The following is a 16,940-nucleotide window of genomic DNA, read 5'->3' as shown; positions in this document are numbered from 1 at the left end:
TTTGAAAATTGTCAATATGCTTATTAAAACATTGCAGAGTCATTAAATAGCTTGAACTCCACCGGACCGACCCCATTGTGTGTGGCAGTCAGGACTTAAAAACCGACCCCTTTTTTTTTTTTTTTTCTTTTTTTTTTTCACCACTAATTGGAAATCGTGACCTGGTTTTTTGCATGTTTTCTTTCTTCGTCTTTTATCCCCTTGAAGCAGAGATGGTCTAATTTCTCACCTCTTAATTCACTTAGCAGCACTCTGACCTGCTAAGCAACCACAAAGTCTTCCTTTGCTGCTCTCCTAACAGGGGATCAAGCTGATAACCAACTTTCCTTTCTCACTTCTATTTTGAGAAGAACTCACAGAAGCAATACCCTTAAAAGGGAACTCCGCCCCCTGGAGCTCCCCAAATAGAGGATTAAAGTCAGCAACAAGGTCGAACCTAACAAAAAAAAAACCCTCGCCTAAACTATCAGAAGGATTGTTCTGAAACCACTGCCGGGGGACTGGGAGGTGGTTCCTTGTCATTTCCAACCTTTGGGAAAATTGTGGAAAAAATGGGAGAGCTCCTCCAAAAATGAACTGCATCGCTTCTCGGCCTTTTGGTTAAGATCAAAGTGTAGTATCTGTTCTTCAGTGCAAAAACTTTTGCTCTTCAGCTACTTGTCTGCGAAGGGATCTGCCACCGGGCTCTTTAGCCAGGTTCAAGGGTTTTTACGTCTGCAAGGACCAGACCCCCTCCTTTGGGGAGTCAAGACCTTGATCTTAGCCTAAGATTTAGTTTTAAGTTTTAGTATTAAGGTTTTCTTCTTTTCTCCCTCTGTCTGGGAGGAATGTCTACTTCTCCCTAATTACTACTACCCGCTAGCCTTTGTCTTCCTTCGCTGCTCTCCCGTTGGATTGAGCAGACCGGGTCTCTTTGTCGCTTCCTGTTGGCGTTGTACGAGGGAACGGTTTTGGGGTTAATACCTTTCGTTTCTGCCTTCTCTCTGGGAAGAGATGCCTATCCCTCTCTTTCCTTAATTGCGACGCGGCACTCAGACCCACTGGCCACCACTACGTCTTACTTCTCTGCTCTCCCTCCCCGCAAGGGGGGATCGAGCTGACTAACCCGACTTCCCGCGAGGGAGGTCAACTCTCTTTTTCTCTTCACCCCTGACCGCCCCCTCCATCCCCTTTGTCCCCCGCAGTTTTATTTTTCCTCCCTCCCAAGCCTGGTCTGCGTAAGCAACCAATCCCCCTTCTACGATTCCAAGCAGGTGGGGTATACCACCCCAAATGCGGAACATCGCTCCCCTCGAGGAATCCCCGGAAAAGGGAGTCAAATCCCGGCCACGGGTCAGTGGAGAAATGGAGAGAAGAGCTGGACAAGATCTTGTTGACAGCAAGGTAGGGCCGCAGCCCGCGGCGACCCTGGACATTACAACCATAGCCCATGAAGAGCCACCAAGCGCGTTCCCAGCTCCCCAAGAGGACCACTCCCCACCAGAGGCGACTGCGAGTGGAGAAAAGGTACCACAGCCCATGGCAACTGGAGCCCCGCAGTCCCCTACATCAAGGCAGAAACAAGCTACCGCCTTTGCTCCCCAGGAGGGGAGCAAAACACCCAGGAAAAGAGGGAAGGAGCCAGTGAGTGAGGCCAAAATCACTGGAAAAGACAGCCCTCAACCGGTTACGGCATACGCCCCTCGAGCCCTACCATCGTCACCAACCAAGATCGCAAGTCCTGCTCCTCCAGAGGTCAACTCCACGCAAGGGGAGATGAACCAAGAAAAGGATTTCTCGGAGAGAACCCTGGACATCATAAACTCCACCATTGAGTCCATTAAGGTCCTCTTCGGGGAACCCGTGAACAATCCCCAAGCAGCTCCCCAGGAGGGGAGCCGCCCTAACACATCAGCTCCTGCCACGATTACCACTGAAGCTGCGTCGGCAGGAACAAAGTCCCCAGCCAAGAAGAAAAAGGGAGAAGCCCGGGGAACAGAGCCAAGCCCACGAATCAACAAGGAATGGCCAGCCCTGACTCCCCAGAGCCAACAGACTACCACTAAGCAGTTGCAGAAGCAGGATAGCAAAGAGGCATCTGCATCCACCAGTCAAATGGAGGGTGCAACTTGGGGTCCACAATCCCAGCTGACACCGGACGAATACAGGGAGCTATTCGAATCAACATACAAAGAGCTTACGGACGGGAATACCATCCAGCCCCTTCCGGGCTCCGTTGAAGATATGAAGAAAAGAATAGTCTCCCTGATAACCTCCGACATCAGAACGAAAAGCCTGGCGGGTATCGGAAAAGATACCATGGTGGATGTACTGCTGGAACTGAACATCCCAGTTAGGTACATCTGCAGAAAAAGCTTTGCAATGTATGATATCCTGCTCCCGACCCAGCAAGAGGCAGAAAGCATCGCAAAGAGGTCGCAACTCCGCTCAAAGAACATCAAGCTCCAGGTGGAGTACATGAGTCAGAGGAAGACAACAGTCTCTGTTCTCAACGTACCCTGTTTTTTTTTTTTTTTTTTCTTTTTTTTTTGTTTTTGTTTTTGTTTTTTTTTACATGAAGTTCACCACTTATCAAGGCCCAATGGCCACTCAGGGATAAGAGTTATTGTGTGTACAGTAATCAAAGGGATAGTGTAGCAATAATATTGGAGAATTGGTAAGGTGTCATTACTTAGGGGGGAGGTGGCGGTTCATCAGGAATTTGTTTGTGTTGAACTTGAAGACATCCAGGTTGAAGTCGGGAGGGAAACAGGCAAGCGGAACAGTTCCACAGGCGTGCAGTTCTAAGAAAGAAGCTTTGTTCATGGTATCTACATTTTGATTTAGGCACAGATAGGGAGTGGGGAAAATTATTGACGGTGGTTTCAGCTAGTCGGGTGTTTTTTGAGAAAGATTGGCGAAGGGGGACCAAAGAATGGAGCTCAGACGAGCACCTGCCACGGAAATAACGATAGAAAAAAGACAGGCTCGCTACGTCTCTTCTGTAGGAAAGAGGTTGCAGTCCTGGAGCCCAAACAACTAGGAGCTTTTTTCAGATAGTACGGAGACGTGGAGTCAGTGGTTCTGGTTAAGGGGAAAAGAAACGTCCTTACCGGAGAGTACAAGCTGGAGATGCGCCTCAACAGGGAGAATTTCCAAAAAATCCCGGCGACACTGAAGTGCGAGGAGGGGACGCTGTCCATCATAGTGGAGGGCAGGAAGCCGATTTGCTGGCAGTGTCAGAAGCAGGGCCATATGCCGAAGGATTGCCCCAAAAAGGTCCAAGCCAAGGCCCCAGTAAGAACTGCTGCTGACAAGACAGAAGCCAAAACCACAACAGCAAGACCAGCAACGCCAGGTACCAGCGAAGGATAGACCACGGTCACAAAGAAGGGGAAAACCAGGACGGTCAGCTCCTCCCCCAGCCAACCACCAGCCGAGGTGCCGACAGTAGTGGCAAACAAGACTGTCGTAGCAGCTCAAACCGCCTTCGCAGTACAGCAAAGCACGCAAGAAAAAGTCGAGGCTTCCGGTTCAGGCAAAAGAAAGCTGCAAGAGTCGGAAGAGGAGACGGTGTCGGAGGAAGAGGCAACTGCAAGCACCTCTGAATGCAAAGACAGGAGGGAGCGGAAGAATAAAAAATAGAAAGCTAGGGGAAGCTCACTAAGTCCCCTGCGCGGGGACGCTTCCAACAACAACAAGAGTGAGGTGCCGGAAGTTAAATTAGCCAACAACCCTCTGCCTCCCACCCCCATGCAGGCCGAAACGAGCTCCCCCGCCTCAGACGAGAACCGATCTGCGACAGCCAAGAAGCGGACAGCCAAGCCGAAGAGAAGGAGGAGGAAGCGCCTGGCGAGTACAAACACCCCAACACCAAATCCTTGCCCCCTGTGCGTAGGGAATGATCACGCAAACCACCGTTCCTGCAATCAACGGGAAAAGAGTTGCAGATCCCAGGAACTTCGCTGACGCCCCACGACTGATGACCTTTGTCAGAACAGACAAAGGTAAGAGGACCAAGACCCTGTAACTTTCTCGTTGGACGTGGGAGGCAGGAAGCCCCAATGTTGGCACAAAACGACTTACACGAGGAAAAATATACTTCAAATTATAAGACTTTGTTCAATGAATTGAACTCTTTTTCACACACACACACACACACACACACACTATAATTTTGAAAATTGTCAATATACTTATTAAAACATTGCAGAGTCATTAAATAGCTTGAACTCCACCGGACCGACCCCATTGTGTGTGGCAGTCAGGACTTAAAAACTGACCCTCCCCCCCCCCCTTTTTTTTGGGGGGGGGGACCGGCACCACTAATTGGAAATCGTGACCTGGTTTTTTTTGCATGTTTTTTTTCTTCGTCTTTGCTCCCCTCGAAGCAGAGATGGTCTAATTTCTCACCTCTTAATTCGCTTAGCAGCACTCTGACCTGCTAAGCAACCACAAAGTCTTGCTTTACTGCTCTTCTAACAGGGGATCGAGCTGATAACCAACTTTCCTTTCTCGCTTTTTTTTTTTTTTTTTTTTTTTTTTTTTTTTTAATAAAATTTCTTTGTTTCCGCTTTCCTCTCAGGGCAGAAATGGCTGAACCCTTTTCTTAATTGCTCAGCAACACTCTGACCTGCTAGCACCCACTGCGTCTTCCTTCTCTGCTCTCCCCCTCACAGGGGAACTGAGCTGCTAACTCCCACGTCCCCGCAAGGGTAGGTCACACACACTTTTCCGCTTCAGACCCCCACCCTCCATTTCCCCTATTTTTTCTTTTTTATTTTTCCCCCTCCCGCTACACTTTGGTCCGCGTCACTAGGTAGGTGGCTCGTTCACTGCGCATAGGATGCTGGCCAGAAGAGGAACATTACTCCCCTGGAAAGTTCCCCAATGGAGGGAGCCTCAGCTACCAAACCAAAAGAGGCCAAGAATGGTGGGGGTAAGGCTGGAGCTAGCGGTGACCCAGGATAAGCCATTACCAGTGGATCAACCAAGCCCAATCCCTGCTCCCCAAATGAGGAAGCAGAGCAAGTGACGTATTAGGGAACGAGGTACACCTCAGGTGGACTACAACCGGTGGCACCTCTAGCACCTCAATCCCCAGCAGCAAATTACAGAAAGAAAGGACAAGGAGACCAACATTTTGGGTGGACCACAGCCGGTAGCACCCCTGGCTCCTCAGTTCCCTGCGCCATCACCAAAATGCACCACCCCTGCAACCCAGGAGGCCGACTCTCCTATGTCGGAGGGAGAAGATTCCAGTAGAACCAAGGCGCTGATAAACGCCACCAAAGCATCCATGAAGGTTCTCTGTGGTGAAACAAAGGAATCACTCGCAATCCAAGCTCCCCAAGAAAAAAGGGAGCAGCAAAAGGCAAGAGTGGGACTACACTACCATCCGCAAAAGCCCCAGACACCACCACACCAAAAGAAGTGGTAACATCACCAGCTCCAAAGATAAAACTCCTGCAGGAGAAGTTTCGCCATGTGGAACATGCTGCTCCCCAACCAAGAAGATGCAGTAACGCTGTTCAGGACCAACCATAGATGGAAAAACATCTGACTCTAATAATCTAAAATTAAACAAAACACAGACTCCTTACAAGCTAGACTCCATCTTCAGTGAATTAACGGAACATGCAGCCTTGGGCCTCCCTACAAACAGGCAGTTTTAATTTTAGTAGGTCAGCACCATACACCGGATTAATGGTCCCAATGATCACACATGGCTACACCATTTTCCCCACATCTGGTGATCCCGACTTCAGCAGATTGGTATATTTCCATAAATTGGTGATTCTAGATTTTTCTTCTTCTTTCACGCATATGCGTCCTCCCTCGATACAGCGGTCCCAACGACAGCACATTGGACAATTCACCCACCAACTGGATTCTGCCTAAATTGATATCAACGGTGACTATCAATGCCTCTTTATCACCAACATTCCCATTGAAAATAAGATACAATGGCGACCAATCCTATATTATCAACCACAGCCACCTAAGCTGTGTTAAAGATCCTGCCATTTTGGACACAGGATCAAACTTTGTGGTTCGTTCACGTATAAGCATAATTCTTCACACAGAATCAATAGCGAGTTAACTAAGCTCAACCATGTGATGGCCTCATTAGCGCTTGAGGCTAACAGACATTAGCAAAACCCACGAGATTACTCTCCACCCCGACATGCTAACAAACAGAACTATACTTGTCGACAAACCAACCGCCACCATGATAACCATCTGTGCCATTATTAAGCCCGTTTTGGCAAAAAAACTTTCAATTCTCTATTTATGAAACCTGTTGACAAGGTGGAAAATGACCGGGCACAATATTTACTTGTCAGATCTCAGCAAAACCCACAGAATGATGAAGAATGAAATAACCTACAACACTTTGCCAACTTGTTGTTCAAGCACTTTACTTTTATTGAAACTAGACATGAACATTCATACATACCTCTCAAACGCAGAAAAACCGTTTTTTCAAAATTGCACCAATTATCACATCCAGACATCCGCACGTGACGTTTCATTTGGACTGACATCAACAGATATGTGATTGGACATGCAGTTGCATCCCTTGCCAGAAGTCCAAGGTTTATCAGCACATTAAGAGCCCTCCTGCAACATTCTCAACTCCTAAGGCCCGTTTTAAACATATTCATATTGACATCGTGAGTCCACTCCCACCTTCAAAGGATTTTACATATCTGCTCACTTGTGTTGACAGATTTTCAAGATGGCCTGAAACTTTCCCTATTATCGATATTTCAGCTGAAACTGTTACCAAAACTTTTTTTGCGTATTGGATATCCCATTATGGTGTGCCTGAAACAATTACAAATGACAGAGGTAGACAATTTTACTCTTATCTTTTGTCTGAGCTCTTGCATTTGCTGAGATGCAAACACATCCGTACTACTTTTTATCACCCAGCAACGAATGGCATGGTTGAATGCTTTGACTGTTGTTTGAAGCCAGGCTTATTTCATCTTTTGACTTTTGCCAATTTAGAAAATTGTATTGGGATGCTACTCAGTGTCTGGTACAGTGCACAGTAAAAATTACACAAATGAACAGATAGAAAAATAGCACAAAATAAGAACATTTCGCTAAGAAAAAATTAGGATTGTTCAGGAGAAGCAGGGTTAGAGGATGGGCTAAACTTTCTCCCATTTAGTTTTACAGATAACCTCCACCCATAATATTTTTTAATGTGGGTACATTTTTACTTTCTTTCAACCTTAACAATCCACCTTTTAAAATGACTTTTAAAGGTTCTCTGGTATACTGAAAACGAATATCACATTTAAATTTGGCGCAATCAAGTAATTTTCCAAATATTAAGCAATGTAATTCCTTATGTTATGACTGATGCTCTGAAAAAATGGCAAAAGTGAATACATAGGTAAAAATGCAATTTGACAATGGAAAATGGGACCATTCAAGAAGTGTGGGTTAAGCTCCCATAAGCTTTAATCTAATTTAAAATAGGGTTAATCCTCTTAGCTTTAGTTTGGAAAAAGTTGGTTTGGTTAGACTCAAATTCTGGAGAAGCACTGAACAGAATAATTGAATTTAGGAAAACTTGTCCCTTATTGAATAAATATTGATTGAAAACATTTTATGACCTTTCTTGAAGGATATCATTTTGAAAAGAGACTATACCCCCCCCCCCCTAATATTTAAAAAAAAAAATTTTTTTATTTGTTTACTGTTGTGTTTTGGAAAATAAAATCGATTTTCTAAGTGTCCGTTTTTTACCTAACTGGCTAAGTTGTTAATGGTTTAACTTATTTTGAAACATTTGAGTAAAAAACAAAAACAAACAAAAAGTAGCATCGAGTGTTACGTGAGAACGAGAAATAATGTCTGACATGAAGGTATCACATCTTAGGGGTCTTGATAATCGCTAAAAAATAGAAAATTAAGAAATACTGAAGATTTAGTTTTGAAAAGAGACTATACCCCCCATAATATTTAAAAAAAATATTTTTACTTGTTTACTGTTGTTTTTAACAAAAATAAAATTGATTTTTCTAAGTGTTCGTTTTCTACCTTGCTTTGTAAGTTTTTAGTGGTTCAACTTATGTTTTAAGTTTTAGTCAAAAAAAACAATGGCAAAACAAAAAAATGTTCGATATGAGAGGATCACGTCTTAGGAGTCTCAATAATCGCTCAAAAATAGAAAAACGAAGGAAATACTGAGATAAAGTGTTATAACAAATAAATGTTATCAAAGGTAAGTTACACTTCTACCTATCTGCAAAATTTTTTAGTGGTTTTACTCGCCTTAAAATGTGTAATTGGTTTGAAAATCAGTGTTTATTGGTACATTTGAAAAAGCAAAATGGCAGTGTGCTTGCTGTTGAATACGGTAAATTTGGGAAAATGAGTTTAAACTAAATAATTGCACAAAAATGTCCGCCTATGTCATGGTGAGTTTCTAACAGTATTTTGTATAATTATTTAGTTTAAACTCATTTTCCCAAACTTATGGCTACATTGAAGCAGTTACATTGAATAGATGTCAACTCTACTACATAATTGATTTTTTTTTTTAATAAAAGTTTTAAAATAAAGCTGTAGTGTTGTTTTCTTTAGGGCGACAATTTTATTGTTCTGGAAATGTATATTTTTGCATGCATAGGAGATATGTTTAGTCAATTTATGCCTACCAATTTTTACCCAAATTAAAACTGATTTTTATAAATGGAAAAAAAAAAAAAAATGGGGGTTGGTGGCAGGTAAGCTTGAACCCGGAGCCTTGAGGCCAATGCTTGCGAGACAATTTTTAAGTGTTTTTAATGAGGTCAAATCCGCACTTAATTTTACTGCGGGATAGTTTGTTTGGTTTTTTTCTTTTTTTTTACCCAACTTTTTCTGGTTTTGTTTCCCCAATATGTTGGTAAACCAGCTCTCCCGTATATTAGGGGAGTATCCAAAAACCGACATTGAACAAACGGCTATTTGCTTTCTGGATGCTACCAGCCCGTAGGCCGAGAACCGTGCCTTAGTTTCACTTTTATATGAAAAAGCCGAATCAACACGAGGGGCCAACATAGCAAGAATTGTGTAAAACTCAATGTAAATAAATCTAGCCGCGACGCACATTCGCAATTCGTACATATTATGATCAAGGTATATAAGAAGTTCTCTTGGATATACAAAAACTCTCACACACGTTTTGCCTTTTTTTTATATATATATATATTGCAATCATGAAGGGAGACCTTTATTTTATTTTTGATTTTGCTATTTTTGCAAAAATTGTTTTACAAATACCAAATACATCGTTTTTGTCTTGTGATAAGATGCAACAAAAATATTAAGCAATATTTGTGAAAATAAAACTATTTTTCTGAATTTTTTTTTTTTTTTTTTACTTTTTCACCCAATGTGACAGAAACACTCTTTCTGCACATACTGCCATTCAAGGCAACCAATTAGATCTTATCAAAGCATTATATCAGCAGCAGTCACTAATTCAACATAAAAGGAGTGTTTATTCACTTAGAGCTCATTCAAGTCCTTTGTATCCTAGCCTTGACATCTGATCCTGTTTCCTGGTGCTCATTCTCCAGCTCACTCCCTCTAGCTCTTTTCATGCAGCATCTGTTCCAGCTCGTACATCTTATTCTAGCAATCCTGGTTCCAGCAGACGTCATAACTCTTGTTGATCCAAGGTTCATACTATCTAGGTTCCAGTTTCCTCATTTCTGTTGATTCAGTCCTTCCTCCAGAATTATTCTTTTTTTCAACCATCTCTGGTTCCAAAAACGTCACTCAACCTTTTCCTCCAATTTTCCATTATTTATTCTTGTATTTTTGATGCAATAAATACAGCCTCTATTTTACAAGTGTTCTTTGCCATTGTCAAAAAAAGTGTTTTAGGATGCAAGTCCTGAGTTCAACATAATTAAAAAACAAAAATATCTTTTATGATGTACGTACCCATCATGGAACGAAAATATGGCACGTTTTGACTTTTTTTTTTTTTTAAATCTTGTTGAACACAACAGCTGAATCAAGCTAAGACGACTCCTAATAATTATGTATTGAAGATGGATGCTTTTAGCAGATAAGTTGTGAATTTGTGATATTTATTTTTTTTATTAGATGCCAATGTTAATATTAATTATTGATTTCATTTTTTAATTTTTTTTTTTTTAGATAGGTAGGTAGTTATATATATATAAGATAATCTGTTATCACTTGTGCCTTTTTACCTTAATTTGACCCATAGTGCGGGGGAACCTATTGATATTTTCTCCCCTAAGAAAAGGCTTACTTGAACTGATATTAAGTACGATACTTAGTATTTTAATAATGTATTAATACTTTTTGAAAACCAATTTCAAGCCACTTTTCACATCCAAATTAATGCAAAATGGCAAGTCTGCTCGCCATGATACAATAAAATACGATATTGCAATTTTGTATGAGAGACTTGTATTTTTTTTAACCTATATATCCACGTGGAGACACTGGTCCCTTAAGCTAGACTTACATGGGTCACGTGCAAAAATAAATTACTTTAGCTGAAATCAAAACTAAAACCTGAAGACACTGAGTTGAGTACGATAGCCATTAGGTCAGCTTGATGATTTTTTTTTAAAAAATCTGACATTCCCATGTACCAAATTTTCAATTTTGACCCCTTAGCAGCCCTTTTTCTGGATGAAAACTCGTGAAAAAAATTTCATGTCTGATTACCCTATGTATCAAATTTCAAATTGGTAGATCTAAAATTCGTTACGTGCATAGGTTGAGAAGTGTCCTCTCACACACATTCTCACTTTTACGGATATGTAGAATTGTCCGATTAATAGATTCTCTAATGCTGATTTATCAGCAAATTTTGTTGACAAATGATACTAATATTAATTCTATTGGAAAGACAAGTTAACTCACTCTTGATTGTTAGTGAAAATTTATCTGAGACATGTATCGCTAAATCATATGAAGTAACATGCATGACGCGCTTTTAATATGTACAACTGCACTGAATTTGAGACAAATAGACATAAGCATATGGAAAATTTCCCTTTCTGGTTCTATTAAATTATCATTTTTCTTTTCTTTAAATCACTGTCAAAGGAAATCATTATTTCATATTGAGGAATTGTACAGTAAATTGTGACGATGTGTGAACCAAAAATAAAGCATTCTTCAGTCATACCTTGTTCCTCATTTTTGGCTGGCTTAGTAATTTATTTCGATAAGATATACATTATCTATTTAGATCAGACATTAGTCATTTAAATACGTAAAAAATTAACTAAATATTAAAAAACCATTATGACAACTAGTTTCTGCTGGAAGTATTTTTATGGCAATCCCAATAATACAACTGCTTGAAAGTTATGTTAATCACATCAAACAGTAGCAAATCAGCAAAAACTTTCACAATAGCTAATATGTTAAACCATCTTTGAAAGGTTCGTGCAAATAAGAAAAATAAGCAAAATGAATATTCAGCGACAGACATTCCAGGAACAAGTGGCAGCAACTACAAGCCTCCAGTGAAACACCAAGATTGCTGTTGATATTAAACCATACTCTAACATTAGATTTAATAAGCTTGTTGCAAAACTTTGCTCAAATGACGGCATTCCATCAAAAATATACTTCACTGCAAAATACTTTGATATATTTACAAAAATAAAACAAAAATTGTTTCTTACTGAAATTAGCAATATTTCATGAACTACAGACATTTGAACAGTGCAGAGCTGTGCTTTGAGTGGTTCCATTCTCTGGTGCAATAATAAGTGAAGAATTGCACAATTTTCTGGATGAGTATAAAATCTTTAATAAAATTTTCTTAGTCTTGCAGGATTCATGAACAAATATGGTTGCTAATGTCAGAGAATATGATTTACAGTAACTATCATGCATTGTAACTCAGGCCGTGAAAACAACCATTACATACATAACAGAAATTCGGTTTCTATTAGTAATTAGTAAATTAACTGAAATACAGGATCAGCTTAATTTGAAAAAACACTCATTCAAGATGTGACCACATGGTGGAATTCAATATATCCTGAAAATAAATTAAGAACAACGAAAAGCTCCTGTAACGTGTGCTGTTGATAAGATTCCTACTTTAACAACTTACCAATAGGAAGTTGTTTGAAGAAAAAGAAAAAAAATTTAGTTACGGAGCTCATTTGAAGAAATCACCAAAGAAGCAAGTAACAGAACATCAACCATATCAATGATGCGTACAAATTTAGCTGATGTTTTTTTTTTGTCAAAAGCTATCCAATCTAATTCTAGTATTTCTGACTTTAGTGGAATTTTTTACAATTGTTGAACAATTCAGGTTATCAATTGAAACAAGATTTTCATCAATGATAAAAACTTGTGTATGTCTACTTTCCTAAACCCATAATTCAAATATTATTTTTAAAAGATGGAATAAAAAAACATATTTAGAATTGGATTCCACATCTACTTTTCACTGATCAGCAGTATACACTCCTGAGATTGAAGAAGCACAAACGTGTAAATTACAACATAGCAACTTTGAAACCAACTGACAAAAAAGTAACGAGTAAAAATGTCACAAAAATGTTTTCATCACCCATAATATAAAAAGACAGTAGGAAATAAAATTATTTAAATTCAATTTTGGCCTTCATTTGTAAGGTGTGAAAAGTGAACATTGCATCATTTATAATAGTAAAATTGCACTGATGGACAATTTTTATGGTATCAAATAAAACTGTATTAAATGACAGTAAATATGTACAATCAATATAATTCTATGCATAATGATTATTATGCCTATTTTTTTAAAACAATTCCAGCTGCAACTTACTTCATTATAAGTCGATAAAAATGCTGATATATTCAATTTTGGTGGTGGAAACAAAGTACCAAATGTCATAAACATATACTAACTTCAAAATCATATCACAAAAAACTATTAAAAGATCTGGAATTTTTTTTTAAGCCTAATCAATACATATTGTAGAATGCTATATAAATGTCAGCTCTTTAAACCATGTACTTCTTAAATAGTATCCTCAAGAAAATGTATTAATTATATAATATAATCATCTTATGTAGTACTTTTCACTTTGTTTAACATGGCAATGTAATTAAGTAAATATAGGTGTTCAACATCAATTTAATTTTAATAAAAGAGCTGCATGTTATCAATAGAATTCTTCATACAATTATTATTTCTTTGCGATTCTGTTGAATTCTTCACTTAGCACTAATCCATTTGAGGTGGTTCCCTCAACCCCTTCCCCAGTCAAACACAGAAAAAACTTGTTTTGAATTGTTCATTAAATTGTTATGTGGAAGTACAAACTAGTTAAAAAAACAGCCTCTCCTCCACACGTTAAGAAATGGGTTTCCAAAAAAGTTCTCTGCATAAGTAGTTTTACATCTTCATTTTATTTTGTATTGGCTTTAAGTTAACGCTGTGATTTATTTCCGGTTTGTGTGGACCGTTCTACTTTACGTTGAATGCCCAGAAAAAGTCCCTTCTGATTAATGTTTACCAGTTTTTAAATAAGCAAACGAACCTGGCTGTTTTTTTTTCAGAATAACAATATTTTTTAACTGGTAAACATTAATCAGAAAAAACTTTTTCATGGCAAATATGTGAAGCAGAATGATTTGCACAAACCGGAAATTTTTAATAACAGATTTTTTTTTGTTTTTTTACAAGAATTTGTGAATCCATTTGAAAAAAAAAAAAAAAATCACTAAAGAAGCATGTTTAATCATATCAATGATAATACCTACAATTTTAGCTTTGAGGTTATTTCTTTCAAAAGCTGTTCAATCTAATTTTGATATTTCTGACTTTAATGGAATCCTTACAACTGTTAAACAATTCAATGAATCAATAGAAACAAGATTTTCATCTTATCTAAATTATAAAAACTTGTCTACTTTTCTTGATCCAAGATTCAAATTTAAATTTCAAAAGAATGACATGGAATACAATATTAAGAATTGGATTCTACATCTTCTACTGATGATAATGAAGCAGAATCGGCAGGATACACTTCTTCAAGTTCTGTTGAGGGCCAAGAAAGTCACAGTCAAACTGTATCTCTTTCAAACCTGTTCGAAGAATTGGCTTTGAATAAGCGTGCAGAGGCTGTTCTTGTGGCCTTCGGGCCAGTAGCGGAAAAGGAAGTAATCAGTTCTGGTCAATGTGGGGGCAACCCTTCATATCGGACAACTGCTTTTTAAGTAAATTAGTTTGGTCAATGTAGGGGAAACCCTTCATATCAGACAATTGCTAATTTTGGACCCTGCCAGAGTGCCTCCTTGGGGGAACTGGTTTTTCCTCCCCACATTAAAAAAATGGCCTTCTGCCTAATTTGCTCAGTGGGGAAGCAAACAAGTAAAAAGCCTACTGTAACAAATCAAAACTTTGAGCAGGTAGAAGCCGAGTTAAACCTGGTGACGGCAACGGAAATACAAGAATCACAATCTACATTTAAAAGGAGTAAATCCCTTATGGTTATGCACAAAAGAACTTGACCATTATGGGTGGAAGAAGGAGACCTAACCACTGCTGAGTAAACTGGCCTCAAAATATTTCACCAGATCACCTTCATCCGTGGAGAGTGAGAGACTCTTTAGTACAGGTGGTAATGTGTATGAACCTATGTGAAACAGGCTACATCATGAGAATAGAGAAAGTCTAAAGTCAGAACTTCAGCTTTTAGTTATTCACTAAAAGAATTACAATTTGTACTTTGTAGTTGGTTTGTAATTTCTTTTTCATGTAATTGTACAATTACATTCATTTAAGAATTAGAAATTGTATTCTGTAATTTTGATTAAAACAAAAAGCCATAATAATAACCAAACACTTAAATTGGCAGTTACTATGATAATGTGTCGAAGCTATCTGATGAGTCACTTGGCAGTGATGAAATTATTTAAATTTAATAGGAAAGAGAAAAGCAAATTTGCCGATTACCAATTAATCGGTACAGCCTTAATTATAACAATACATACTGAAGTTTTGTTCCTGGGTAATTTAGTTTTTTCCATCCCCAGCCTTTCTCCCTCACAATAATCTGAAGAGAAATGATGTTGATAAGAGCAATAGTTCGAAGGGAACCTTAATAAACGCTAGATACTACCTGGGAAATTAGCATGTTTCAAAATCTTGAAATACGCCCTGAGATGAAATACTGCTGCCACATCTGTTTGCCAACATAATTAAAGTGTGTAACTTGGATTTTTTTGCAAAAGACATCATGAATCCCTTTATTAAGCCAAAGACGTTATTTCTTTGTTTTTGTAATACGTTTTTTGAATGACTTCAATTATTTATACGGAAGTGCATTTTTACCTAAATGCGAGTTGGGAATAATTTTCACTTTCACCAATTTGGTACCCCCAAATGGGGAGCGGCATATATATAGTTTTAAAGATATTGACAAATTTCCTGTTTTTATATGCATATAGATGTGCAATATATTGAAGTACATGAAGTTGAAAAACTATCACAATAAAAAAAATTGCTTGTCACTAAAAATTCTGACATAAATTGGATAAAAAAACTGTTTATTACACCCGAGAAAGAATTGTAGGTTTATAAAAAAGAACAGATTACATTCAAATTTTATCAAAATACAAAAAAAAAAAAAAAAAAAAAAAATTTGTCACAAGTGGAAATTTGAGAATTTTTTGAGAAACTCTTATTCAACCCAAACAAGTCATATTGGACGTAAGGGTCTACTATTCTATACCATGTCTACAGAGACACTATGTAAGGAGTTGAGTAGCAAGATGTCTGTTCACACTGCATTTAAATTTCAACACGAAAAGCAGTTCAGGGATGAGAGGTTCTTAGGAAAAAAAAAAAAAAAAGAAACTGTTCATGAATATCCCATTTGATGAAATCCCTTTTAGGGGTATTGCTTCTGTGAGTTCTTCTCAAACTGGAAGTGAGAAAGGAAAGTTGGTTATCAGCTCGCTCCCCTGTTAGAAGGCGAGCAGCAAAGGAAGACTTTGTAGTTGCTTAGCAGGTCAGAGTGTTGCTAAGCGAATTAAGAGGTGAGAAATTAGACCATCTCTGCTTCGAGGGGAGCAAAGACGAAGAAAAAAAACATGCAAAAAACCAGGTCACGATTTCCAATTAGTGGTGCCGGTCCCAAAAAAAAGAAAAAAAAAAAAAAGAAGGGGGGTCGGTTTTTAAGTCCTGACAGCCACACACAATGGGGTCGGTCTGGTGGAGTTCAAGCTATTTAATGACTCTGCAATGTTTTAATAAGTATATTGACAATTTTCAAAATTATAGTGTGTGTGTGTGTGTGTGTGTGTGTGTGAAAAAGAGTTCAATTCATTGAACAAAGTCTTATAATTTGAAGTATATTTTTCCTCTGTGGGTTTGGCAGCAGGGACTCGTGTAAGTCTTTTTGTGCCAACAGTGGGGCTTCCTGCCTCCAACGTCCAACGAGAAAGTTACAGGGCCTTGGTCCTCTTACCTTTGTCTGTTCTGACAAAGGTCATCAGTCGTGGGGCGTCAGCAAAGTTCCTGGGATCTGCAACTCTTTTCCCGTTGGTTGCAGGAACGGTGGTTTGCGTGATCGTTCCCTACGCACAGGGGGCAAGGATTTGGTGTTGGGGTGTTTGTACTCGCCAGGCGCTTCCTCCTCCTTCTCTTCGGCTTGGCCGTCTGCTTCTTGGCTGTCGCAGACCGGGGAGCGGTTCTCGTCTGAGGCGGGGGAGCTCGTTTCGGCCTGCATGGGGATGGGAGGCAGAGGGTTGTTGGCTAATATAACTTCCGGCACCTCACTCTTGTTGTTGTTGGAAGCGTCCCCGCGCAGGGGACTTAGTGAGCTTCCCCTGGCTTTCTATTTTTTATTCTTCCGCTCCCTCCTGTCTTTGCGTTCAGAGGTGCTTGCAGTTGCCTCTTCCTCCGGCACCGTCTCCTCTTCCGACTCTTGCAGCTTTCTTTTGCC

At 39.2% G+C, this 16,940-nt stretch overlaps 1 pseudogene; it reads left to right on the top strand.

Moving 5' to 3' along the window:
- The first annotated feature begins 580 nt into the window (after positions 1 to 580).
- On the top strand, positions 581 to 738 carry LOC145273877 (U2 spliceosomal RNA; annotated as a pseudogene).
- The last annotated feature ends 16,202 nt before the right edge of the window (positions 739 to 16,940 follow it).

This window comes from Euprymna scolopes, chromosome 4, assembly GCF_053919585.1.
Source record: "Euprymna scolopes isolate OS-2025 chromosome 4, ASM5391958v1, whole genome shotgun sequence".
NCBI classification, from domain to species: Eukaryota; Metazoa; Mollusca; class Cephalopoda; order Sepiida; family Sepiolidae; genus Euprymna; species Euprymna scolopes.
This window is presented reverse-complemented; position numbering and strand designations above follow the sequence as displayed.